This window comes from Myotis daubentonii, chromosome 21 (genome assembly GCF_963259705.1).
Source record: "Myotis daubentonii chromosome 21, mMyoDau2.1, whole genome shotgun sequence".
NCBI classification, from domain to species: Eukaryota; Metazoa; Chordata; class Mammalia; order Chiroptera; family Vespertilionidae; genus Myotis; species Myotis daubentonii.
The window spans coordinates 4568873-4577060 of NC_081860.1; positions in this window are offsets into that span (position 1 = coordinate 4568873).

Sequence of the window (8188 nt, forward strand, 5' to 3'; positions counted from 1 at the left end):
AACATCAATGATGAGAGAGAATCATTGATAGGCTGCCTCTTACAGGCAACCCCTGGGTAAGGTTCCTCCAACCTGGGCATCAGCCCTGGCCAGGCAGGCCCTGTCTGTTTTGAAGACCTTAACTGTTGCCCAATCCAGTCAAGCCACTGAGATTAATAAGAAACTCTTCACAATCAGCAGGTCAATATGTCAGCAAAAGCAACAAACCAATATCAGAAAGTCAGAGAAGGGCACCACATAATCCTAACAGTTCCCCGATCTGTTGTACATGTGGTGCAAGAGGGTCTGACATGTACAGCTACTGATAGCCGTGAGACTTCGTTGAGCCCATTTCCTTAACAAGGAAGGGGTGGGGCTAAGTGTCTGTCCAGGGTTTAAGTGCTGAGTCTAGGCCTCTCGATTCCACTGTCACTCCACTGATCTGGGGCTGGAAATAAATAGCTATTCGGGCAAGCTTTTATTCAACACACAGTTCCTATCTGAACAGTTTCCACATGTCCTCTTGGAAAGCCAACAGCTCTCGGCAGTTTGCTGGAAATGAGGGCTCAGACACAACAAATAATACTATGGGCCTCTGGGTGTCAGGCACATGCTGGGTGTGGGACTCCATGGCTGGTCCCTCGCAGGTCCACTAACGGGAGGAGCCTGCTGGACTTACTGCTGTCCCAGTGCCCAGCACACATGGGGGAGCCATTTGGCTCTTTCCCCTCATCTCTGCTCCCACCCCTGGAGCCCTCCCAGAAGCACTGGGTGGCTTGGGGTCTGAGTCTCTCCTGAATGCCTTCACACTGTGGGAACATGCATACAGGGGATGTGACCCCTTCTCTCGGTGGCAGTTTTCCAAGGCTGGCCCCACTCAGGCTTCTAACGACTGGGAGCGGGCGGTAACTGCTGCCTTTCCATCTCCTGTTCATTTTCCCCGAAGGGGCCAGAACCCAAGATTCTTGGTAGAAGGGAAGCTATGGACCTCCCACCAGTGGACATAGTTTTGATCAAGGCCTGGCAGCCGGAGGGTTTGCTCACAGTCTCTGGATTCACCTGGGCACCGTGTCCCTGCCGATCCCCAGCCCTGCACTAGGCGCCCTCTGTCCTTGCCTCATTCACTCTTCACAACAACCCTGAGTGGGAGGCAGGGGCAGTCCCTTCTTACACATGAAGAGGCTCTGCACTCACCAACTCTGCTCTCACCGACTCTAAGTTCACAGAATCTACGTCCACCGACTCTACGTCCACCGACTCTATGTCCACCGACTCTTCACACACCGACTCTTCACACACTGACTCTGCACTCAACCGACTCCACACCACCAACTCCACGTCCACCGACTCTGCACCACACATTCCACAGTTTCCATGCCGCCCATTTCAAACTGCCCTATGGGCCGCATTCTAAACTGCTCTGCCAGCAGCTCATGCCCCATGTTAACTGCTTTGGAATACACAAATATTAGGGCACTCTCCCTATGAAACTTAAAACCTATCTGGGCATATAAAATATAAAGAAACAAAAAGGATATATATATATATATATATATATATATATATATATATATATATATATATATAATCTTCATCCTACATGATTATAAATGGAAATTAACTACTTCATTCTAACTTTGTCTACCACATTTCTAAAAATTATTGTTTTCCCATCAGCTGAATTATAGAAATCAATCTGTCCCTCTTAGGTAACAACACATTCATTTTATTTTGTGAAGTCTTATCTAGAGAGCTCAGCTCCCAACCACCTGCCTAAAAAACAGTTTCATAAATGATTCACTAATGTGTAGTTTATAAGAAAAATGAACAAAGTAAAGCTGTATGTTTGGAAAATACTTTATTTACTTAAGTTTAAAATATGTATTTTTATTAAGTTCAGAGGGAAAAGAAGGAGGGAGATATATAAATATCAGTGATGACAGAGAATCACTGATAGGCTGCCTCCTGCATGCCCCTTAATGGGGATCAAGTCCCCAACCTGGACATGTGCCCTGAATGGGTATGGAACAGTGATTTTCTGGTTCATAGTTTGAAGCTCAATCACTGAGCCACACCGGCCTGGCTGGAAAATATTTTAACAAAAAGATATTGTACATAGCTTTCTGTGCAAGGGGTCTTAAATTAGCACATGCAAGAAAGACATTTAGAGAGCAAATATGCAGGAATCCTCTGAACAGAATTTAAACATTTAGGCTGGCTGGGGAATCCAAGATGGTGGCATAGGTAAACACTGGAAATTGCTGCCTCACATAACCACTTCAAAAATACAACTAAAAGACAAAATGGACATCATCCAGAACTACAGGAAGGCTGGCTGAGTGGAAATTCTATAACTAGAAGGAAAGAGAAAAGCACTGAGACTCAGAGGAGGTGCGGAAGTAAAGTGCAGATGTACGGAGGCACATGCTGAAAGGGCTGGCAACTGAGGAGCGGCACACCTGGAGAGGGCTGGCAGCTGAGGACACGGTTGTCTTTTTCAATCAGGAGGGAGTCTCAAGCTCTGGACTGCTCTGAACTCCAGTTCCAGGTGAGTCTCTGGGGACCCAGACTCATACGGGGAGAAACTGGACTGTCTGGCATCAGGCAGAACTTGAGGGTGGCTTCTCTCAGAGGTGCTTGCAGTGATTAAAGGGACACTGAGATGCGGACCTCTTAGGGTAGGACTGGGGACAGCCATAGCTGCTTGCTCTGCCCCGTTGATCCCCTGAGACTCCGCCACACCCAAGCTCTGCACAGAGACTTTGCATATGAAAGGCCTGGCCCTTTGCAACCTGAATATTACCTAACAAACTGCAGCTGAATCAGAGAGACCCAGAACTTCCAAAAGAAGGTCCAAGGCCCCAGAAGAGCTTGCATTGCTTCACAGCTGTGCCTCATATGGGCACCTCCAAACCCCAAACAAAGGGGAGGGATCTCTCCATAGCTCCTGCTGGGTAGCCTCAGGAAGAGGCTGAATTAGCACCACCTTAGAGATCCAAGAGCCAGTGTACCCAGGGTCAGAGTGGGACCATCCAGATTACAACTACAACTCCTCAGATCCATAAGGGACACACTCAGGGGGCAAACTCAGTGAGCACCAAAGCCCCACTGAAGCAAGTCTTGTCCCAGAAGAGTGTCTCCAGCTCAGAAGTTCTCCCACTGCAGACACAGCTGATTCTCACAGCCAATTGGCCTGGAGGTCAATTCCTCCCAGTGATACCTACAACAATCAAGACTTAACTACAACAAGACTGTGCACAAAGCCCACAAAGGGGTGCACCAAGAGTGTCCACCTCAGGTAATTGGGGAGGCTGAGCCACTGGGTCCTATAGGACCCCTAACACAAAAAGCTACTCTATCAACACAGGGAAGCATACAAAATGTGGAGACAAAGAAACAAGTCACAAATGACAGAAATGGAGGACAGCAAACTACTGGATATAGAGTTTAAAACCACATGAAGAGGCTCTGCACTCACCGACTCTGCTCTCACCAACTTGAAGTTCACCGACTCTAAGGTTTTTCAAGAACTTTCTGGAAACCACCAATAAATTTAGTGAGACCCTCAAGAAATCTAGTGAGACTGCTGATAAATTTAGTGAGACCCTCGAGGTTATGAAAAAGGACCAACTAGAATTTAAGCATACACTGACTGAAATAAAGGATATTATGCAGAGTTCCAACAGCAGACTAGAGGATCGCAAGAATCAAGTCAAAGATTTGAAATACAAAGAAGCAAAAATCACCCAACCAGAAAAACAAAGAGAAAAAAGAATCCAAAAATATGAAGACAGTGTAAGGAGCCTCTAGGACAACTTCAAGCGTACCAACATCCAAATTATGGGGGTGCCAGAAGAAGAGAGAGAGCAAGATATTGAAATCCTATTTGAAGAAATAATGACAGAAAACTTCCCCTACCTGGTGAAAGAATTAAACTTCCAAGTCCAGGAAGGGCACAGAACCCAAAGCAAAAGGAATCGAAAGAGGACCACACCAAGACACATCATAATTAAAATGTCAAGGGCAAAATACAAAGAGAGAATCTTAAAAGCAGCAAGAGAAAAACAATCAGTTACCTACAAGGGAGTACCCATATGACTGTCAGCTGATTTCTCAACAGAAACTATGCAGGCCAGAAGGGAGTGGCAAGAAATATTCAAAGTAATGAATAGCGAGAACCTACAACCTAGATTACTTTACCCATCAAATCTATCATTCATAACTGAAGGTCAGATAAAGAGCTACACAGGTAAGAAAAAGCTAAAGGAGTTCATCACCACCAAACCAGTATTATGTGAAATGCTGAAAGGTATTCTTTAAGAAGAGGAAGAAGAAAAAAAGGTAAAGATACAAATTATGAACAACAAATACACATCTATCAACAAGGGAATCTAAAAATCAAGTGAATAAATAATCTGATGAACAGAATAAACTGGTGAACATAATAGAATCAGGGGCATAGAAAGGGAGTGGACTGACTACTCTCAGGGGCAAATGGGGTGTGGGGGTGTGGGAAGAGACTGGACAAAATTGTACACCTATGGATGAGTACAGTGGGTGGCGGGGGTAAGGGCAGGGGGTGGGGTGGGAACGGGTGGAGGGGAGCTATTGGGGGGGGAGGGGAACAACAGTAATAATCTGAACAATAAAGATTTAATTGTAGAAAAACATTTAGGCCATAAATAAATGAGCTAATAGTGTTTTAATTATTTCTAAACTAGTAATGATTTTACTTGTTGTTAATGCAAAATTCATTCTTAATTTAAAATAAATCTAAGTTGTTTTAAGTTGATGAAATCTTTGGACTTATGATGGGGGACTATTGATTATCATTTATGTTAATTACGTAGCTTCACTAACTGCTATAAAATTACTTAAAGTGAAACCAGACAAGCAAATGGGCCCAGGCTGCTGGTTAATACTTGAACGAATGTAGCAGAGACTGGGTTGACTCATATATGGCGTTTATTCCATTAATGTGGGCAGAATGGGAGAGCAGCAGGTCATCCACAAACATCTGCCCTACACTCCCCATAAGACAGCTTCTTCTCTTGGGTAGAATGATACAGACTCGATGGGAAAGTAGAAATTACACGCAAGGGGAAGTAGGCAAGGTACAGTGGTTACAGGTTACAGGCAATGCGGGTTGGGCGTTCGTAAGGGGCGGGTGCCTCAGGGACCAGCTTAAAGGCAACCAGGTTGTTAATTTAGGCTGTTCTGGGGAAAGGAGGATGGCTGCATGCCCATGTTAGCTCCCATGCCCCAGGGCGTACAACTCTCAAACAGATTAGAATGTGCTTTCTCTAATCATAATATAACAATCACAGTTAACAGAGCCAGATTAATACTTCTTATTATTATAGCTAGACCCCAATATTCTATTCCTGCCCCTAACAAAGGTACAAAAATGAAAAGAAATCACACCTAAAGCTGTTAATTTTTTTCATAACTACCTCAGTCAATTCCTCTTGTAAAATCTATCCTGTAAACTTAACATGCTTCATTTGTAGGAGGCATGATGAGATTTAAAATGATGTCAAACGAAATGTGCTCTAAACTGGAAACAAATTTATCGATGCCGTGAGCAGTCAGTGCTAGGGGACCAGGTGTGTCAGCCCTGCAGAGGGGGAGGGGGAGGGCTGCCTCCATGGTGGAACACGGGAGAGAGCACACAGGACCCTTTAAATGAGTGTTTGTGGAAGGAATGAGTGAGTGACAGAGAAAATGGCAAGTGTGAGCACTGAAGACCTGTCCCAGAGGAGAGAGAATCATGGGACAGAGGCTGAGAGCTCCAAGCGGTGACTGGCCAGTGTCAGATCCTGCAAAAGTCAAAGGCGCAGGGGAGGAAGCCTGCAGGTGCTACTGCTCAGTTTGGCTCAAAGCATTGGGGAAGGCAGCTCCCACAGATGCAGGACCTCAGGGATCAGAATAGGAAAGGAAGTGACAGGAGGCAACTTACAGGAGAGGTTTGGTGAGGAAGGAAGGGGACATGCAGGTGGCAGCTGGACAGAACACCATTAGATTAGGTCTGGAGGGGTTCTCTACCTGCCTTCCTCCCTCCCTCCTTCTCCTGACACTTCCTGGTTGAATGGCCTTGGAAAAATCCAATGGTTCACTTTACGCTGACCTCCTGTTGTGATATAAATCTCCTATAAAAATGGGATTCAACTAATAGGAGCATAAAATAAACGCTGTTGCACGGTAAACAGGAAACCTCGCTTTCCCATGCTCTCCTCCTGGCAAAGGGAGCTGGTGGATTCCAGGGGCTGAGAAGACTGGGGGGCTGAGCAGGGACCCCGGAGACCCAACGCCCCAACAGCACTGACAGTGACGAGCGGTGAGGAAAACTAGGACTCAATTCTACATCTCATTTTATTACAAACCCGTCCTTGTGTTCCAGAATCAATGACTACTTAATACAAAATTCAAAGCACTCAGAAAATGGACCATGTTAACATTTCTTTCTCAGTACTTTAGCTCAAATGGAGAAAATCCTTATAGAACCCAAATCACCAGGTTTAGTACATCCCACAATGAGCACCGTTAGTAAGCAATAGGAAAAAATATGTGTCATGAACCCGGCCAAGTACACACAGCAGCAGGTGAGACTCCCAATGCAAACAAATGACTCCCCATAGAACATTCATAGAGTGTCCCCCCAACAAAGGTATACAGAGATCAGACTCCCGAAAAACATGAATGACTCCCTTTGGAATATAAACATGGAGTGTCCCCAAGAATGGTGTACAGAGGTCAGACTCCTGATAAAATGAATGACTCCCTATGGGATGTAAACATAGGGTGGTCCAAAAAATGTGCACACACTGAAAAGAAATAATAAATCAACTCCTGAAGGACAAGAATGACTGCCTTTTGAACATAAATATAGGGCACCCCCCCATCCAATGTACACCCAGGTAAGACTCCGGTGGGAAAGAATGACTCCCAATGGAACAGAAAGTAGAATTCCAAAAAAAAATGTGCACACACTTTAACAGCTGATAACTCACTGAATTTTTACCCCTTTTCAAGTTTAACTGATTCGAAAAAATGGGTGAAGCCAAACTAAGCTTTGAATGAAGAAAATTTCTCCACTAGGCTTTTTATGGGGATACAGAAAAGATCAAGTTGAGGAATCCAGGGCAGCTATGGAAAGAGATACGTACAAACACCAAACCGAAGGAACGATTCTTGTTGTTTGCGCCTCCTTCGCTTGCCTTAGTTCTGGTCCAGGCGCTGCAGCTGCGGAAGCAACGGAATCGCAAACACCAAGAATCACTGCGTTCTGTCTGTTCACATCTTCTGTCAACAGCAGCCCCGATGCCTGGACTGTGGCCCTTTCTGCGCCAGACACCTCATCCTTTATGTGTCCCCAAAAGAAAGTCCAGAGGGTACATCTTTGTTCAAAGTTTAGTCTGGCTTCACCCATTACGTCAAACCTGTTAACCCTGAAATGGAGTGAAAATTGAGTTATCAGCTGTTAAATTGTGTTTACATTTGGGGGTCACCCTGTACTATATATATTTGGGAGGCACTCAAAGCACATATATTTCACAAGTGTGAACACATGTTTGTAATATGTTACATTTGGTTCTTACCCTTGGAAGTCACTCAGAAATAATAAATAAAAGTGTCATCCTCAATGGGGGACGCTGGGGCACTGCAGCCACTTTGCAAATCAGGCTGCACTGCCTCTTGCACATGTTCCCCTCTGCACACTGTGGACACTTGCTGGGAGGGAAAGGGCAGGGTTTTTCACTGCCCCATCACCCAGGCCGGGCAGACGCAGTGTTTATAGAAAACTGGCCCCAGGAGCCAGCTGGAGAGAGGCAAAGCCTAAAGCCACCTCAGGAAGACAACCCTGGCCTGAAGGACGTGGGGCCCAGGCCTGGCTTGGCAAGGATCTGGGTTAACAGTGAGCCTGACTCCAGGGTCCACCCAGGGCCTCCAGGTCTTTGTGGTTTAGCGGATCTGGGCTTCTCCTGGGACCACTAGGCATCTGGGAGAGGGAGTCGAGTTGCCAGACCACAAGGGCCCAGCCCTGAGAGAGTGCATGTGTGTATCTGCTCACCTGCACATGCACATGCACATGCATATGCACACACATGCTTTAATGGAGGTGAAGTAGCTGACACGTGTCCTAAGGGGCATGCTCACACAGTGTCTGCCACTGGAAAGGCGGTTTGTCATTGCACTGTGAGCATCCCCA